Raw genomic sequence first — 20285 nt, forward strand, 5'->3', positions numbered from 1 at the left:
AGATCCCACATGCCACGGGGCAACTAAGCCAGTGCACCACAACTACTGAGCCTGCGCTCTAGAGCCCATGAGCCACAACTACTGAAGCCCATGTACCTAGACCTGTGCTCTGCAACAAGAGAAGCCACCGCATGAGAAGCCCACACACCACAACAAAGTGTAGCCCCCGCTTGTCGCAACTAGAGAAAGGCCACGCGCAGCAACGAAGACCCAATGCAGCCAAAAACAAACAAACAAATTTATAAAAGAAATCAATGGATTATTTTAACACGTGTAAGCCATACATGTTAATGGAAATACTCTATGCTAGTTTTTGTTTTTTTTTCCTCAATCAATACTGGCTGAAAGAGAATTTGTATTTTATGTACAGAAAACTCAACAGTATACATTAAGCCCAGTTTGGTGGCCAGTTCCCTGCCTTTTGCCTTTTCCAGCTTGGCAATGCGAGCCACCAATTTCAGACCCAGGACATTGCCTCCCCCAGTGACAGCAGACCTCATCAGATCTGTCACTGTAACTGGTCCTGATAGCTTCCACCTGCTTAGCCAGAGATCCTTTGTCTTCTCAGTTAACTTGTGTGAAGGTGATGGTGGTATAGGTCTTGCTGTGGACTAGATGCCCCAGCCTGGCCTTCCCCTTGATAACGCAGTAGGAAACGCCCACTTTAAGATACAGGACAGGGAGGAAGATAACCAGCCCAACGGGATCCAAATCATGTGCAGCCACTACCAGTTGGGCCTTCTTGTTCTCCACCAAGGTGGGGACAGTATTAACCCCTGCTCGAAGAAAAGGTGGCCTCTTAGTGGGGACATCCTCTTTGCCGGAAGCTTTTTTCTCAGGTGGAGTCAACAATCTCTTGCTTTCTGTCTGATCTGTACTTGTGGGCCAGCTTTAGCGGCTGTGTAGCTGTTTGGCTGTCCAAGGCTTGGTTAACTGGGTGAACTGGTTAACTGCAGGAGGCACTTTCAACTGCTTATAGAGGATAGCGCTTTGCCACTGCAGTTCAATGCAGCTTGGCCATTTCGCAAATAGGTGAAGTGCCTTTGGGGTTGGATGTCCTGCCCAGTGACAAAATTCTTGAGCCTTTCCTCAAACAGGGGATTTACCAACTTCTTGGCCTCCTGCTTCTTCACGACAGCAGGGACGAGGGCTAGCTTCACAATAACTCTATCAAGTAAATGCCATTATTTTCCACTGTTAACTAAATGAAAATAGCATAAAATCACGAAACTGATATGTAGTGAGACCAGGATTTGGACACAATTTGACAGTCACCAGAGACAATTATTTTAATCGTGAAATATAAATAACCATGTATAGTAAATTTTTTAAAAATCGATTCTTTTACAAACAGTCCACGAAAAGAAATGAGAATACTCAATGTTCTTTTTGAGACACTATGCCTGACATTCATAACATATACTCCTATCATGAAGGAAAAATCTCTAGTTATTCATAGACATCTGGAAACTTTGGAAAACCCAAACCAATGGTACAGTTTATAAAAAGAATGAAGGGAAAAAAAGGAGGGAAAGAGGGAGGAAGGGCAGAGCCAAATCATTTTATAGCTTTTAGTCTGGAAAACTCTTACTCATTCTTTTTGACCAAATTAAAATATCTCCTCCCTCAAAAGTTTTCCATCACCAGTGCATTTTTTGTTCCTGGTTCCCCTGTGCTACCATGATATTTTCTTCAAATTACTGCAGTAGCACAAAAAGTCTTACCTAACGTTAGTTATATAATAAACTGTGCTATTTAAATTTATAACACATCAGATAATATGAAATGTAGAATGAATTTTTATGTAGAAAGTGTCATCAATTTACGATTAACTTGAGTTTCTGTTTACTTGCTTGATGAGAGATTTCAGGATGTTACTCAACTAACAACATGGCAATATGATTGAAAAAATATTTACAGAATGGAAAATCAGTTTCCTGTCACAATGAGATAAATATGATAAAGATAAATCCAAGTATCAAAAGCATATATGTTGTTTTGTTTACATGCTGCAGTTATGTGTTCATAAAACAATTATATCACAGCAAAAGAGAAAGTAAAAATACTGTTTGTAAGCCAGCTGGTAACCAATCTATCTTCCTCATATTCCTTAGCCCTAAGTAAACCTAATGACATGGAAAACATTTTGTAAGTATCTTGTCATATTTACACAAAATGTTCAAACAAGATGTAATAGCTGCTATTACAGTGTGAAAAGGCTGCTTGAGCAATAGAAATCTTAAATAAGTTACTTTGCAAACAGCAATACTAACACAGCAGAGTTCAATAACAACTGATGCCCACTTATACAAGAAGTCATTCAACTGCTGGTAGCTGCTGATGAAATATGATATTGATATATCTCCAAAATATGTGCACTTCTTTCATGAGACCTATTGTAAAGACCTCATCTATATCTTTTGTAGGAAAGATGTTAAATTTAATGGGTGTGCAAAGAAAGCAGAAACGCAGATGAAAATCCAGATGATTTTGTTTTCTTGATAAACAATTAAATGGCACCATTGCCAAATTTATACACCTATGACTGAGTACTCAGGTGATTTTTTAAAGCAGCAAGTGGAGCAAATATAAAAGAAATTTAAAGCAAACGACTGAAAGTGACAGCCTTAACTCTGTTTGGAAACACATTCAGACGGCCTCTTCTGCAAGCAGTGTATAAAGTTTTAACTTGTCAGATTGCTTAAATGAAACTGCATCTCACCATGGAAGATATCTCCAAATCCATAAGTTAAAGAGAAGATAAGACAACCTCAGACACTCACTATAAAGGAGGAAAGAAAAAAAAAAAACTTGCTTCTCCCTGACCTTAGCTGAAAGTGAACATCTAATATTTCAAAAGTGCATTACAGTGTCTACAATAGGAATCTGGAAGGTGACAGTGAGGAAGTTGCTGTTCTTTGCTATAACATTAAGCTTTCAATACTTAACTGTTAAAATGTTTAAAAGTTAAGTTGTGATAATAACAAAAGTTTGTTAAAATTTCCTATTTATTCTTAGAAACAGAATTTTTGTGATAGTGATGTTTGCCCTCACTCTCAGCTTTGGTCAAGACACAGAATTTGGGCAATAAATTCAAAAGAAATAGAGGAAATAGAAATAAAACCAAATGCAACCTTGTCAAAGAACACAACCCCTTATTTTGACAGTTTAGAGAACTGAATTAGCTTTTTAAGAAAAGTTTTACATTTTCTTATGTAACCTGGAGGTTGAACAACTCTTTTTGATGTATCCAAAATGCAAATTTGCTTTGATCACCCATTGCCCCTTTAAAATATACCTAGTGTGGTAATTGCCAGGGTTCTCCTGCCCACTCTTAAATAAAATTTGTTCTAGGGATACTTTAAATTGTTACTCACAGGCACAATTAGTAATTAGAATGTTTAGTCCAAGATATTCATCACCACGAGGAATTCTGATTTAATAGCATACTTTTATGACTTTTATTCACACCAGCCTTTTTCAGGCTGGATGCCTTCAAGATTAAAAATGGTATCATTGGCTTTTCTATTGATTCATCTAAACTTCTCTCACAAACAACTCCTTCCCTGCCCTCTTTTCTAGATGCTGTTTTCAAGGTAAGGACAGTTCTTACTTTAACCATCATTCAGCTCTAATTTCCTGACATATTTTGCAAGGGTTTCTTTTCTGAGTTCTTCTGACATTCTCTGCAGGCCACCTCTCTCCCCTCTGCCTTTCTCTTGACTTTGTTCTAGGTGGCCCTTTGCCACTCTTTCCTGAGCTCTGAATATGCATCTTCAGCTTCTCGCTGCTTCATTCCCTCCGTGACTCCAGGTGGCGTTCTTGGACAGAAGTCAGGATGGCTTGCTCTCTACACAGTTCACAACAGCTAGCAGAGAACCCTACAGGCATTCATCCATTGTTTGGACGTATCCAGGGAGTGTATGTAGGTCGACCCCAAAATAGTATCACTCTCTAAGTCCTTTTTCTTTTGCAAGAGGTCCAAGGTGAGAGTCAGATCCTAGTCCCCCCTGCCTCCCAAATGAAGGAGTAACGTATTAAGCTTTCTATAGATCCCTGTGAGAGCCTGCACCCCACATGAATGTTTAAGCAGAGAGAGGAAGAAGGGGAGGGAAGGAATATCACATCCTACCTGGAGGAGGGGAGGTAAAGAATATCACATCACATTTTTATTCAAAAATATTTTCCTCCCAATATCTTCTCCTCCAAAACCCTCTCTCCTTTCTTTCTCTTCATCCCTTATATACTTGAGGTGAGAGGATTCAAAACACTAAGATCAACTTATTTTAATTATTTTAAATTTTCTTTGTAGATTCTTCAAATGGTGATTCATCTTTGGAATGTCATATCTACTGCACATTAGAGTCAAACTTAAGCTGTTCTACTTAAAAGTCTTTATTATATAATAGTGAAATGACACTGGCTTCAGAAGGCATCTTAGATACTTAATTATATCCAGATGCACTTATAAGAAGCATCTGAGCAAGAAAACACGAAGAGATTAAAGAAAGCATGAAAGAATCAGGCCATAGACCAAAAGAGACAATCAGTTTCTGACACTTAGGATCCTGGAATACATCTTCTGTTGAAAGAGAGTGATATTGAAGATATAAAATTGATTCCTGCAGGATTTGTTCACTTATTTGTTCATTTGTTCATTCATTCATCAATTCATAAAAATAAATGTAAATATCTTGAATGTAACAGGCTAAATGCAGTGAGCTGGAATGCTGTGCAAGAATATAAAATATTAGTCATATTTTACAGAACTAGTTATAATACCTTTCTAATGAGAAGTTCATATAACATCTTCCAAATTTTCTTATAAAAAATTTTAAAAGTGACATTATACGATGTTCAATGTAGGAGCATAAAACATGTTTTCCTTCTTGCCCCCTACCTAATACTATTGGTTTAATTTCCTTTTAGTATGTTATAATGGGGATTTGAGCTGGGCATTTTTATTCTATTAATTATGAGTCCCTCAGATTTTGAAATGAGAAGTCAAGTCAACAGAAATACACCACTCTTGAAAATTAACGGAGCTTTTCCAGATTTAATCTGGTGATCTCAACCATGTTAAACTACTCATACGTTTAATTTTAAAAAAGTCTTTCAGTGATGACAAATTATTTAATCATAGAGTCAATTAAATATACACAAACATGAAACTAGTAAGAAACTATTATACTATTTACACAACTACAAAACCGAAATAATTACTCAACTTAAAGTACATTAAATATTGAGGAATTAGATAATAAATTGATGTAATGTAGCAGATAATGTTTTGCTGAAACTAAATCACCTCTTAAAATACAAGAACAATTTTGCCACACCAACGTGGGTGTTTTGAATTCCACATACTTACTCTAGTTTTAGGTATGTGATGATTCCATTCTGGAATCAATTTTAGTGTTATTATTCAAACTACTCTAAAATGACTATACCATGAGGTCCCATGACCTTGGCTTAGCAAGAATATTTTATTTATTTTTTCCTTGGCCTCCATTCTTTTTCATTAACCTGAAACCATTAAAAAGTAAAATGATTCATTGACTTAACAAATCATAAAATAAATCCACTTACTGAATTCATTCTGTAATGTTGCCATTATAGTTGTAATTAACTATGTAGCTCTAAGGTAACCGTTGAAATAATGCAGAATATACTACATTGTTTAAACTTAAAATTGAAGTAAATGCAGACACTTAAATTTTTCTCATGGTAAGCACCAAGAAGGAGGAGAGGGAGGAGGAAGAGTGGGAGAAGAAAAAAGAGAAATTTTCAGGACCTTCAGGAATATATGGCTCTCTGGGAGACACCCATTTAGACCTTGTGTTCCTGTGTAATCTAAAGTACAAAGTTTAAAGTTAGTTTATAAAACAGTATTTAATTTTATATTAGCCTATATAATTAATATATTCCTTTTAAGAGTTTTATTTATTATTTTTAAATATTTGATATATATACAAAATATCTGTGGCATGCATATACATTTTGAAGCATAAAAAAGTACCTGAGAACCTACAATTTAAGAACTGCAACTTACTACAAGGAACCCTATCACTCTCCATATAACACTTTCCTCTTTCTGGATTCCAAATCCTTGATAGCCCCCTTCCCAGTCAAGAGGTAATAACAACCTGAATTTTAAACTTATCATCCTTGGCCTCTTTATTTATATTTTATCACGTTTACAGTTAAACAATATATTGTTTCATTGTACTTATTTTTCATTTTTTAAAATAATAATATAATCCATATAGTACTTTGTGGGTTTTTTCCCCCTTATTTACTTGTTGCTGGCTCACTTTCATTATTCTACCTTTTTCTCCTCATAGAGTTTCAAGTTAATTTATATTCATTTCTTGAAATGTCAACATTGAAGTCCATGAGAGTCTAAATCTGTTGTGGCTTTTTTCTCCCACAGATTCTTGTTCGTGATGATTGTGTGTGTGTGTGTGTGTGTGTGTGTGTGTGTGTGTGTGTGTGTGTGATATTTGACTGTGGAAACCTGGGGCCTAAATTAATGATGCTTTCCCTCGGAGAGAACTTTCATTTCCTTCTGCTGACATGGGACCAACCCATGGCCATGGTCTTATCTCCTGCTGGGACTGACACAATTAATCCCTCCACCCCACAGAGAACCCTACCATTCCCATAAGCTTAGTACTATTTTTGGCCACTGAGAGTCTTCTAGAGTGTATTGCAAGCCCCCAAATCCATAAGACTTATGTTTTAGCAGAATTTAGTTCTTTCACAGTAAGCTTCCAACAGTATCTAGTCAGGAAAATACTGTTCAAATATTTATGATACTTGTGTAGAAGGAAGTACCATAACTGGTCTGTTCCAATTACACCTGCTTATTTTTTATCATATATATGTAATAATGGAATTCATTTTTTTAAAAAATCAAGAATTTCCATATAACCAAAGAACAGAGAATAAAGAATCATGGGATTTTAATGAATTGCTTGTTCACACTTAGCGATATTTATTCCAAAATGCATTACAAAAATGTGTATCAATCAAGTGTATATCAATTTAATATAGTCAATATAAATATTCTTCATATTATTGAGTTTCTCTGTGGAGAGCCTTTGTGTGTGTTTATTAGAGGGGAGTTGGAAGCCAAAGAAGAGCTTCTTATTCTAGTTTTGATGTTCTTTTGTCTAGTCATATAATTTGCATAGAAAGAGATCATCAGCCTCTCGTTGGTATCACATGAGTTTGAATTAACAATACATAGCTTATACATCAGCATATATTAGTTTACACTGGAAATTCCAGTTACTTAAATTATGGAATTTTCTAGTCAATTGCCTCTCTTCTACTTCTTATATACAGGTATTTCAAAATGAAGTTATTAACAGTAGAACTGTTTTGACAGAGATGGGTACCTAAGCTAAGTTTGACCAATCTAATTTCTCAGCATAAGAATATATAATTAGGACAAGCTTCATATGGATTGGTCATGGAATGAAGAGACAGGTCATGAGAGTTATGGTGGCTAGCTTCTATGGACCATGAAGATAAGGGAACAGAAAAGACTAGTCTATAGAGAAGACAGACTAAATCAACAGAAGAGAAAGATAAGAAATGAAAGGTGGAAATAAAGATTCTCAATGCTTCTTATTGCATGGTTCCAATGTCTTTTTTAGGACCTCCTATCCTTGTGTCCCATGAGATGCTACTATGCCCTTAAAATATATGTATTTTTTACTGTTTTGCCTTTTCTTTCTTGAATTTATTCTGTTATTTGCAACCAAAGAGCCAAACTAATTTTAATATAAGCTTTGGTAAAAGCACAAAAAAGAAAATTTCTCTATTAGCAAGATTGTTATGCTTACCAGATCCACTATGCGACTCTGGTTAAGTTACTTCACCTGTCTTGTGTAAAATGCAAGCATGATATTCCGACCTTTTGTGACAATTAAGTGAATTAGTACATAAACAATGCTTAAAACAGTGCCTTCACATGGTAAGAATTATGTGTGTTGACTCTTGCTTGTATTATCCCCATATTGTAAGAATTTTAAATTTGTCGATTCCATGCCACATGCCACATTTTAATGCAGCAGGAAGCAATATACTAATCCATTATGAAGTTGGTTAGCAGTGCTTCTTTAAGGGAGAGGCGAGAGATAAATGAGAAAAATTAAAATAATTACTCATAAGCCAGTGCTTTATCTGATAGATGAAAAAAATATTTTTAAAAGGTTTAAAAGTAATAAACCTTTTTAAAACATGTTTGCCACATTTTAGGTTGCTGTTTCTAATATGTACCACATTGTCATTCTGGAAATAAACCAAATAGGCTCAATAGTTACAATAATGAAAAGTAACAATCCTTAAATATGTCACATTTTTCTCTCCGTGGTTTCACGTTCAACACAACCTGCTGCTTTAATATAAAAAGACACTTGAAATGAAAATAGTTCAGTATTAATGAAACATGTAGTCAAGGTCACAGTAATTTCTTGTCTGTGAAGTACTTGTCTGTGAAGCAGTGAAGTACTTCCTTTAGATTCTTAGCCTTCTCTTGAAGAACTGATGTGTTCAGCTTTAAATAAACTAAACTGGTGTCTCTCATGTCAGAACATAGGCCAGGTGGCCAGAAAGATAACATGACAACTTTAGGAAGGAATTTCCTACTGCTTCACACCTTATGAACTAATTCTTTCATTCCTCTTCAAATGCTGGCAAGCAAAGCAAGAATGTTCTTGTGAGAGGATGGAAGGAAGAAAAAGCACATTACAATTCAGTAGGGCAAATTCACAAGCGAATATAGCCATATATTTCTAAAACTAAACCCAAATGTTGCCTCTTTTTTTCCTGTCTTCAAAAGGCTAAATTATATATATATAATTTAAATATGTAAATCTATATCTATCTATATATACATATACAGCATTTCGAACAATGGATCTAGGGAGCCTATCTCTAAGTTGTCAAGCAGAAAATGGAAAACTGGTATGATGTTTATCACAATTTGAGTAAAATTTAAAGTTACTGTGAAAACTATCAAAGTATATAAAATAGATTCATGTGATATGTTAAGCTAACATTTTTTTTTTCCTGAAAAGGAAGTGGCTTGGGGTTTTATAAAATTGGCCTCAACGGCTGTATGCAGTCCTGTCGGTAGACTGGTTGTCACACTCGTAACATTTCTGTAACGGAGGCTTAGGAAATATTCTTCCTCGGCCAAATACACTACCTAAAAATTAAGTGTTAAAAAAAAAATTAAGTGTTGTCTGTGGTCACAGGTGCTCAATTTGCACCCAGTCTGCTTGGATTATGAGACAGCTAGGAGGGTACCCCTCAGAAGATGGGCACCGTGTTGGTTTTCTATTGCTGTTGTAACAAATACTACAAAGAGTGACTTAAAACAAGACACATTTAGTGTCTTAAAACAAGACACATTTAGTGTCTTACAGCTCTATAGATCAGAAGTCTGACACAGGTTTCCCCTGGCAACATTAAGGCCTTGACAGGACTGAGTTCTTTTCTACAAGGTCTAGGGGAGAATTTGTTCCCTTTTCTCTTCCAGCTTCTTGAGGTTCCCCTCACACCTTGGATCAAGACCACCTTTTCCAAATTCAAAAAGGCAGATTGAATCCTTCTCACATTGCATCCTTCTTTTTTTTTTTTTAACGTCTTTATTGGAGTATAATTGCTGTACAATGGTGTGTTAGTTTCTGCTTTACAACAAAGTGAATCAGTTATACATATACATATGTTCCCATATCTCCTCCCTCTTGTGTCTCCCTCCCTCCTACCCCCCCATCCCACCCCTCTAGGTGGTCACAAAGCACCGAGCTGCTCTCCCTGTGCCATGCGGCTGCTTCCCGCCAGCTATCCACCCTACGTTTGGTAGTGTATATACGTCCATGCCACTCTCTCACTTCGTCCCAGCTTACCCTTCCCCCTCCCCGTATCCTCAAGTCCATGCTCTAGTAGGTCTGCATCTTTATTCCCATCTTGCCCCTAGGTTTGAAGAAACATTTTTGACATCTGCTTTATGCTTAATGCTCTTCTAGAACAGAGCTGCAATGAACATTTTGGTACATGACTCTTTTTGAATTATGGTTTTCTCAGGGTATATGCATTTCTCTTCTACTTTTTAGTGGTAACATTAGGCCCATCCCGATAATCTAGAATAACCTCCTTATGGTAAGGTCCACTGCTCAGCAAAGTTATTTCCACCTGCAACTTTAATTACCTTTTGCCATGTGACAGAATATATGCACAGGTTCCTGGGATTAGGACATGGGTACCCTAGGGGTGAGGAAATGCATTAGTCCGCCTCCTACAGGGGCAGTATGTACTTTCTCTGCTGTATTGCTCAATCAATGCCAATTTTCATAAAAAAGATCATCGATTTAATAACCTGATGCCTGTATTTGATAAAAATTTACAATTTTGGTTATAAAATAGAACCATTATTTGACATTCATGTAAGAGACCAGTTATTGTCAATAAGAAGACAGAATAATCATTGAAAAAACTGTTTCATTTCAAAGTGAAATGAGGAACAAACTGTGGATGCAATTTACTCTATTTATTGAAAATCAAAATAATGAATGTCATATGGAGTATTCATTATTCCTTTGATGAACTCAGTTTGGCACTTTTATAAACAATGGAGCAAACTGGGAATATGACCACATGATAAAACCAAACAGGGTAGTTAAAAGACACAGAGATACAGTAACTTTAAGGGGAAATAAGAACACTAAATACAATGTCGAATAGAGCAAACGAAACAAATCAGTTACTAATTTTATATTAAAAATCAACATCATCTCTTTAAAGACCTTGACAAAATAAATAAAGTAAGCATAGCATGCATGAAACACAACCCTTCATTTTTAGAGTTTACTTTTTTTTTTTTTTTTTTTTTTTTTTTTTGCGGTACGCGGGCCTCTCACTGTTGTGGCCTCTCCCGTTGCGGAGCACAGGCTCGGGACGCACAGGCTCAGCGGCCATGGCTCACGGGCCCAGCCGCTTCGCGGCATGTGGGATCCTCCCAGACCGGGGCACAAACCCGTGTCCCCTGCATTGGCAGGCGGACTCTCAACCACTGTGCCACCAGGGAAGTCCCTAGAGTTTCCATTTTTGAGAAGAATTATTTCAACTTATGTATGATTTCCCTAGAAATAACCAAAAAAAATGAACATTTGTAGTATCTTGTATAACTGCACTTCAGGTCCTCCTGACATATAGTAAAGCTAATTATAAGCATTTATTATGTGTAAGAAACAAAGATTTTACATACTTTAATTCATGCAGCCTTCAAAGAATTAACACATGAGAAGTCCGTATTATCCCCATTTCAGAGACTTAAAAACTGAAGCACAGAGAGATTAAATGACTTGTTTAGAAATATCTAGGCAGTAAGAGGTAGAGTTGACATTTCTAAACCATTCATCATGGCTCCACAACCAGAACTATTAAGTGGTGCCCTCCTGCCTTCTGACTTGGGTTACATACAAATATTTTCTCTCTTAAACATAAGATGGCTAACACTTTGAATTGTTGAGTTTTGAGCAGTTATTTTATATATATTTATATATATATGTAAAATATATATATATAGTGGGGGGATTCATTTCACATAGTATTAGATGATTTAAATCTTAGAAAGATTGTTATTATGATCTTCCCAGGGAGGATTAATTATATATTATATGATATTCATATAATGTATAATATATAACACATGTGTGTTAGTCATCCATTTACTATGTTTTCAACCTCAAAATACAGACTTCATGCCTTCCAAATGTATAGCATTCTGTAAAAATTAAATGATAAACAGAATCCTCAATTAAATAGAATTAGGAGACCAGAAAGGGGGGGGCTCTCACACCCTGAGACAATCGCAGAGCCCAAGAAGAAAGACTCCTCTTCTTTCCTGGCGAGAACTCAGCCAATCAAAAGCCATGGACTCTTTGTTTACTCTAGCCCTCCAACTTCCTTTTCCTCTCTTTTTAAGTGTTCTCCTTCCATTGCCGTGCAGGCACTTGCATACGGCTTGCTGATACTTGTGATTCTCTGCTGATACTGAATAAACTTATCTTTGCTGAAGAAACATCTGGCAGTCTCTGTTTCAGATCAACATTTTGGTGATCCATACAGGGACCAGTGAAGACCCACAAATGCTCCAGGGCTGGTGAGCAAGTAGGTGTGATACCTGCAATTGAGCCCACTGTTGGCTCATTGCTTTTCTCACTGACCCTGGTGTTTGAACGCACATCTCTTTCTCCTGAATCCAAGCTCACACACTCTTTGCATTTGAAGCTCTGCAGGATTTATTCAGGATCTGTTTTAAGGTTTTGTCTTTCTGGTTAAGGCCTTCTTCCATATATGGGTACTTGTTTGGTACGTTGGTGTGACTTTGACATCAGACTGTTTTAACCAAAGCTGACTGAAAATACCTTTGGCCCATTCCTTTAAGAAAAGGGGCTGCTTCACTAAAATTGTACCAGTTGTCCAGCCTTCAGCCCATTCCTATGAAATAGGGGTCATTCTATGGAAATTGGCTGAAAAGTCTTTGGCATGGCTCTTCTTGGACTAAGCTATTTCCTTACAATTGGCTGGGATTAGCTTGAAAGCTGACTGAATTGCACTATTTGAGCTATAAATTATTAAGCTGTTGGAAAACTGTTCTTCTACCCTAGAGAAAAACCTCTCAGAAATGGGATTCCAATTATCGAAATATTTTGAGGGTGCCCTCAGCTACAAGGATTCTGGCTGATCTGATGTTTAAAAATGATGATCCTTCCTCATATGCCTTTCTAAATAAATGGGCCAACCTGACCAAAAACAATTCAGAATATCAATGGTCATTATGGGGAGCTTTTGAAATCCCCAAACTTAATAACCGTAAAACCTAACTGGATTACAATAGCTTAAAATTTTCAGAACTTATTGGAATGTGATTGGTGTTTTTGAGGCTTCCAAACATCAGAAGCCTAAAATTGCCTCTCTGCTAAACAAGATTTTAAGATTAACTGAGGCAAACAAATGATTAAAGAAAGATAAAAAGGCCCCCAAAGCTCAAGGCTTTTCTTCCCTGGCTTCCTTGTCTTAGGCTCAGTCTCTGCCACCATCTTGTATCTCTCCTTTGGCTCCTGGTGGCCAGAATCCACCACTGGTACCATCTTCCTCCTTCTCTTCTATTCTGCCTATGCCTTCTCTATAACCTCAAATCCCCCTTTTCCTTTTCTCAAAAACTCTCTCTACTTTCTTTTCCTCTGAACTTTTACATACCTGTCCCTTTAAAATTAAGACTTCTGAGGATCCAGCAGCTTAACCCTTTAATTTCTTATATTCCCTGGACTAAAGCTGAACTAAGAGCCACAGTCAAAGATTTTCCCAAAGTAACCAAAGATCCTCACATATTTGCTGAGGAATTTCATACAGTCATACAAACTTATCAACCTGGTTTCCCTGACTTATATAAGCCAGTTCACATGCTTGTAAGTGAAGGCCAGGCCCAGCATTGGATGAAAATCATTAATTGGGAAAATCCTGAAAGGTCTCTAAGAATAACAACTGGGAGACCAGCCCACTGATATATGATATGATCAGGCTTGGGCAATTGCTAGTTGACTTCACTGAGCAATTCCTAGGGATCTTCCAAAGCCTGTTGATCGGAACAGAATTCAGGCTTGTACACAAAACATCTAATGAACCTGTTCATGACTACTGTAATCAACTTCAGATGGCTTTTAAAGAAAATTTTGGTCTTCCTTCAAATGTTGATTTTTACCCAGGTAGCTTTAAATCTGTATTTATTAATGGGGTGAACCAGGATCTTTGCCTTACAGTAAAAAGGACCAGGATGGAATGGGGAACTATGTCCACTCCAAATTTAGTTAATCTGGCCAACCAGCTCTCTCACACTCTAGTTGTCACCTCAAAAAAAGACCACCAAAGTTCTTAATCTTCAAATCCAGTAATTGAGGGCTTCCCAATGAAACCAAAACCCTGCTACTTTGTGCTATTAGTGCAAAGAGCAAGGACATTGGAAAAGAGATTGTTTGCAAATTTACACACTTTAGGTGCCTTCACCTCGCTTAGCCAGACTTTCCAACCTCCCAATTCTCAATGAAGGGACTCCAAGGAACCATAGGGGTCTTCCCAGTCCTTGCTCTTAATCCGCTTGGAGAAACATTTCTCCAGATTGTGAATGAATCTCTTCCACCCCAAAACGACATTGAAGCCACAGTCTAGAAGTTGAACCCCACTACTGTAAAATAGTCCCTGCCCTGAGGCAGTAAAACAGTTCAAAGAGTAGGGACCTCTATCCAGTGTCTCCACAGGCTGAAATCAAGGCTTTGGCAGGGACTGCAATCCCATTTTAGACGTGAAGTCCTTCTCCGAACTCATAGGTTACCAGCAAAATTAATTCCCTTATAATTTTAAAGGATGGAGGCCCTCAGTATTAAGAGGCCACTCATTGTTCTCTATCCCATGGCTTTCACAGCATGGCAGTTAGTGTCCTCAAAGCTAACACAGGAGCATCTTTCTTATGTTTCACTTTCCTTTAAATGGTCTGCCTCACTAAATCAGGTCCACTCAAGAAAATCTCCCTATTGATCAAGTCAAAGTGGACTGATTGGTGATCTAATCACAGGGATAGCATACCATCATATGCACAGGTTCATTACACTCAAGAGGAGGGAATTCCATAGGGCACATATATCAGGAGGCAGAACACTTCAAGTGTCTTAGAATTCCGTATACCAGAGATCATTTTCCCAATTTTAATACAAACATAATAAACTTCCCTTCTTCCAGGTGACCAGGTTTAACTCTTAAAAATTAGCAATTTAATGGATGTTGTTTTAACATACAGATACATGCTTTTTATGTACTTTTTAAATGTAAGATGCTACATTCTGTCTATTTGAAGATAGTCTTTTAGCTATGCTGATGTTTTCCACGCTTCAATTCTCCATTCCTCTTCTTTGCCAAACTGTTGTTTGAAAACTTAAATATGAAAAATTACATACTTGCATTTATTTTAAAATTATTTGTGGTAAGTATATTAATGTTGTACTTTTATCTTAATATATTTTAATACACTTTGTTGAAAGGCTGAGACTTCATTTTTTAAAAGCAAATAAACTGATCTATGTTAATGAAAAACAGACATAGCAACTTAAGTATGATATAAAACTTCTAAGAATTTAAGGGACTTAAAGCACCTAACTGAATCAAGCATGTTCATGGTTTATAGAAGGTAGCTAAACTACCGTAGGTGCCTCAAAATAGCTGAAAAATCTAATCACCCTTTGGGAGTCTCTGGAAGTGAGAAACTTAAGGTCAGGTTAGCATGAATAATAATAAAAGGAAAATATCGTCATCTTTACACTTTTGTTTTCTAGCCCTCAAAAATATTTTCCTATGGTGAGTAAATTCTTTCTCCGACTTTTAATCTTATACTTACTTTCTAGATGCAAGTGGGAGATTCTATACTGCAAGAAATATTTTCCAGCTTCATGGCAAGAACCAAAATAATATTAGCTGAAATGTGGAATTACCTCCTCCATTGGGACTGGGAGGCCAAGCAGGGGAAAGCCTTACGTATTATAGCATCTCCTGTGATAGTTTTTAGAATTTGGTGTATCTCATAACGAATTTCACCTGGTGGCAATCTACTGAGATAACATATGGCTACAGCAGATGCTCAGCTACAGCTTGACCTGCAACTGAAAGTTCACTGTAAAGATAAGCAACGTTAGCACTCCTCTATATAGTAGGTAATTTGACTAAAAATATATCTACTTATTATTCATGGCTGATAATCATGGACTTTTTGAATATGCATGACCACCTGGGGGGGGTAGGGAGGATGGCAGGGAGACGCAAGAGGGAGGAGATATGGGGATATATGTATATGCATAGCTGATTCACTTCGTTATAAAGCAGAAACTAACGCACCATTGTAAAGCAATTATACTCCAATAAAAATGTTAAGAATAAAAAGAAATAAATAAAAAGAAATAGTGAAAAATAAAAAATAAAAAAAACAAAGCTTAAATGATTTATATTGTTCATATAAGGTAACTGAGCCCCATTAAACAAAATTAATTCTCACATTTAATTATCTGTTTATAACCTAGTTCTCTAATATTCAGAATATCATTTCTCAAGAAACAATGTAATAAATAGTGCTTATATTCTCAAACTAGCACATTCTCTTCAGTCAATTGATACTTTAAAACAATGCAAGTTAATGATAATATAGTTAAATACATAATTATTATTCTAGCATAGTTTATTGCTATAAAATAAAACAAACTACTAGTAAAAGTACTTAGTATAGTCAAGTTAATTAGATTATTACAAGAACTTTTGGTTACTCCCTTGGCTTCTAAACATAAATGATACTAAGTTTTATTAAATACTATTTCACTTCAAGTCATATACTTTGCCTTCCTTATAACATATATCCAGCACTGTTCATAATTCACATGCCTCAGCTTTGATTAGAATATGTTCCTATCTCACCAGTAAAATACAAAGACTGTCTGATTTATTGCCCGTAGCACAGCCCTATTACATAATATGTATTCTTTCAGATTATTGATTGTCACAGGTTCTTGAGGTCATTAACCCTCTGAGCCATCTGAATTCCCTTATTATGGGTTACTTCCTGGATGTTTAAACTTTTGTGTATGTGATCTTTGCAGCTGTTTTTGTTGTTGCTGCTGTTGTTTTCACTTGTTTTCTCCCTATAGGAGTATTTTTCCATTTCAGTTACCTACTGTTGAGTAACCAGTCATGTTACTCATGAACTATTAGTTTAAGACAACAAATTATTATTTCTCATGGTCTTGTGGTTTGACAACTCTCAAACAGATGGCTCTTGCCTGGCATTACTCATGTCATGTGACTGTGGCATTGATATATTGTTATTAATTAGAACACATAGTTTATTCCAAATTCCTTAGATTTTACCTAATGCCTTTTTTTTCTGTTCCAGGATCCCATTCAAGATATGACATTACATTTGATTGTGATTTTTTCCTGAGGCTCCTTTCACCTGTGACAGTTTCTCAGATTGTCCTTATTTGTGCTGATCTGGACAGTTTTCAGGAGGACTGTTCGGGTACAATATTGGGATTTCGCTGATATTTTTCTCATGATTACAGTAGGGCTATGTGTTTGGAGAGGAAGACCACAAAGGTAAAGTGCCATTTTCATCACATCATAATAAGGGTACATATTATCAACATGAATTAACACAATTTATGTTGACCTTGATCACATGGCTGAGGTAGCGTTTGCCAAGTTTCTCACACTCTGAAATTCCTCTTTTTTCACTTCCTGTATTGTACTCTTCAGAAGAAGGTTACTATGGCAGTCCACACTTAAGGAGTGGGGATTTATGCACAACTTCCTCGAAGGCAGAATATGTCTATACATAAATTATTTGAAATGTTTTACACATGAGATTTTTTTATTCTCCCCATTTATTTACATATTTAAATCATTTACTCATATCAGTAGGGACTCATAACTATTTTTATTCGGGGTCATTATGCAATTTTACTTTATGCTCAAAATGCTGGGAGTTCTTTCAGTTGCACCAACTATGCATCTTTGCCATATTCTCATAAATGTGTGTGGTGGTCGAGTTGATGTTTTTTATAACATATTCCATGATCATCTTTTATATTTTGTATATTATGGGCACCAATACTAAATCAGCCATTTCTCCAAGGAGCCTTGGCTCCTTTTATTGCAGAATGGTATTAGAAATCAAGATGTGAGTGCTGGGGATGCTTGCTGCTACTGCAGTCTTTGCTTCAAGGCTCTTTCAGCTGAAGGAGAATGGAAATATATGCCTGTTTACTATTAAGTATTTTCCCTTATCTCTATATATTTCTATATGTAACCATCTGCATCTATATTAAACTATGCACAAACTCATTCTGATGTTTCCATCTAGAATTCATTACCCCATGGCTCATTTCAGCCTCCCGCTCATGCTTATCTGTAAATTTCCATTCCAAGAGTGAAAACCTTAGCTCCCACCAAATGCCATTAAATTACACAATTTTTTCAGTCCTGTGTACATGAATAGAGTATCAATATTGTTAACCTGCACCCTTAATGGAAGACATTTCATCAGTTAGTGTACAGTGCCTAGGTCCAGTTTATTTGCCTTTGGACTAACAGACTCTAGTCCTTTCCAAAGTTACTTAGGTCAGCACTATTTTTGTCACCCCAGACAATAAGGCTGTTGCATATATTTGTAATACAGTTAGATTTGTTCTGCTTCCTTGCATATCTAGTAATTTTTTGTCGTATGCTGGACATTATAAATGCTGTAATGTTGAGAATACATTTTGTCTTGAGTTTTTTTTTTTGGGGGGGGGTCAGGTAGTTAATTTAATAATGGGTCAGCTCTAACTTTAGGATATTTATTTTTAGCTTGGTTAGGGTAGGCCTATAAAATCTCTCATGAGAATCACCTTAATCCTGAAGCATGGCCTTACAGGGGTTTAACTGAATGCCTGTGGTGTTTAAATATGTCTCCTGACTGCTTGTTTGGAATTCTCACATATCCCAGTATACTGTGCAGTTTCCACTGCTCCAAGGTAATTTTTCTCTGTCAGTCTATGGAGACTCACACTGTATCTTCACCATATATTTATTATATGATCAAAAACGTAGAGACTCCTATAAGACTTTGTGAACCTTCTTCTCTGTTCAACAGCCTGTCACACAAATTTCAGCAAACCTTGCTGCCATGAAGTCTAATCTCTACCTTACTAACTTTTCAAGTGTTCTGCAATCAACCTCAGCACTACTTCCCAGCACTGCAATTTAGAAAGTGCCTCCAGGCAAAGTGTAGGATCATCATAGTGACTTTCCTTTTCTTAGATATCATAGAATAATGCTGCTTATGTCCAACATCTGAAAAACAATTCTTTGTTTTTTGTTTTTTTTCAGGAGAGCTAGTCTAGTAATCTGGTGGCAATTACTCCATTATAGCCAGAAGCAGAAATCCCATAGTGACAGTTTGAGACAACTTTTGTGATTTCTATTTGAGAAAACTGAGTTTTAGAAAATTTAAGTATCTTGCCCAAGGTCGTAAGTCATCACTGGAGGAGAGTTACACACCCCAGTGGGTCTACTGCCCAAGCTAGCCATTATAAGAATTTGCTCCTGCTTCAACTAAATGTGCTTACATCAGCTTCTTAGAATCTTATGATGAAGCACTGTGGACAAAAGTTATGCCCTTTGAAACATTTTATTGTAACCCAGTGAATTGGATATGAAGGACCAGTTAGATATGATACCATAGTGACATAACATATTGTTTGAGGTTAATATGCCTATAAAATTTTAGATATGTGTTTACAATGAAAATAAATATTTATAGTAAGTGTATACTTAATTCAATCATTCCTAATTTCAGTATTATATCTACATGCATAATGTTATAAGCACAATTAAATAAACAGAGGAAAGAGGAACAAAATATATACTACTATAGTCTCAAGTATATCAGATTAATCCTGTTAGAGTATGAATTGCATCCATTGCCATTGTTTTAGAAATCATTAAATCTTTTAAATGGGGAAGGAAATGAAAAATGAAATAGGACATAGCAAGCATTCTGAGGTTGAACAATGATATATACCATCACATTAGATGCATATTAAAATAAATTGCTAGACAGAGAAACTGACAAATAACAGTCAGACAGATAAATGGAATATGTGTAACAGGCATGTCAACTCCAGTTCTAGATGGAGAGACAAATGAAGTAGACCAAGCACCTGAATACAGATATTCCCTTAAGTATGGTCCTACAGATACAGACCTTGATCCTGCCATATGCATCACTGCCATCTACATTACATGTACATGTACTGAAATATTCTGAGAGAAGTTAAAATCTTTAAAGAAAGTCAATTCATTTAATTTATTTATTGTTTTATGTCTGCTCCATGAGGAAGAGGTATAAAGGAAATAGGATAGACTTCAGGCATGAAGGAAGCTGTACCTAAGTGGATAAGAGCAAAATTTCTTCCTCACTTTGAATCTGGGGACTACATCTTTTTGGCTGTGGAAATTTCAACCAGCTCTTAATACCTCAAAGTCTCTCATTTAAAAATAGGTGTTTAATCAAAGCTACAATGAGGTATCACCTCACACCGGTCAGAATGGCCATCATCAAAAAATCTACAAACAATAAATGCTGGAGAGGGTGTGGAGAAAAGGGAACCCTCTTGCACTGTTGGTGGGAATGT

At 36.3% G+C, this 20285-nt stretch overlaps 2 pseudogenes; one reads left to right on the forward strand and one right to left on the reverse strand.

Annotated features, from left to right (window-relative positions):
• Positions 1-287: 287 nt before the first annotated feature.
• Positions 288-15566, reverse strand: LOC102981877 (60S ribosomal protein L7a-like; annotated as a pseudogene).
• Positions 15567-15686: 120 nt separating this feature from the next.
• LOC102981588 (paraplegin-like) overlaps positions 15687-20285 on the forward strand; it is a 64909-nt pseudogene continuing 60310 nt past the window's right edge.

The sequence above is a fragment of the Physeter macrocephalus genome, chromosome 8 (assembly GCF_002837175.3).
Source record: "Physeter macrocephalus isolate SW-GA chromosome 8, ASM283717v5, whole genome shotgun sequence".
In the NCBI taxonomy this organism is placed as follows: Eukaryota; Metazoa; Chordata; class Mammalia; order Artiodactyla; family Physeteridae; genus Physeter; species Physeter macrocephalus.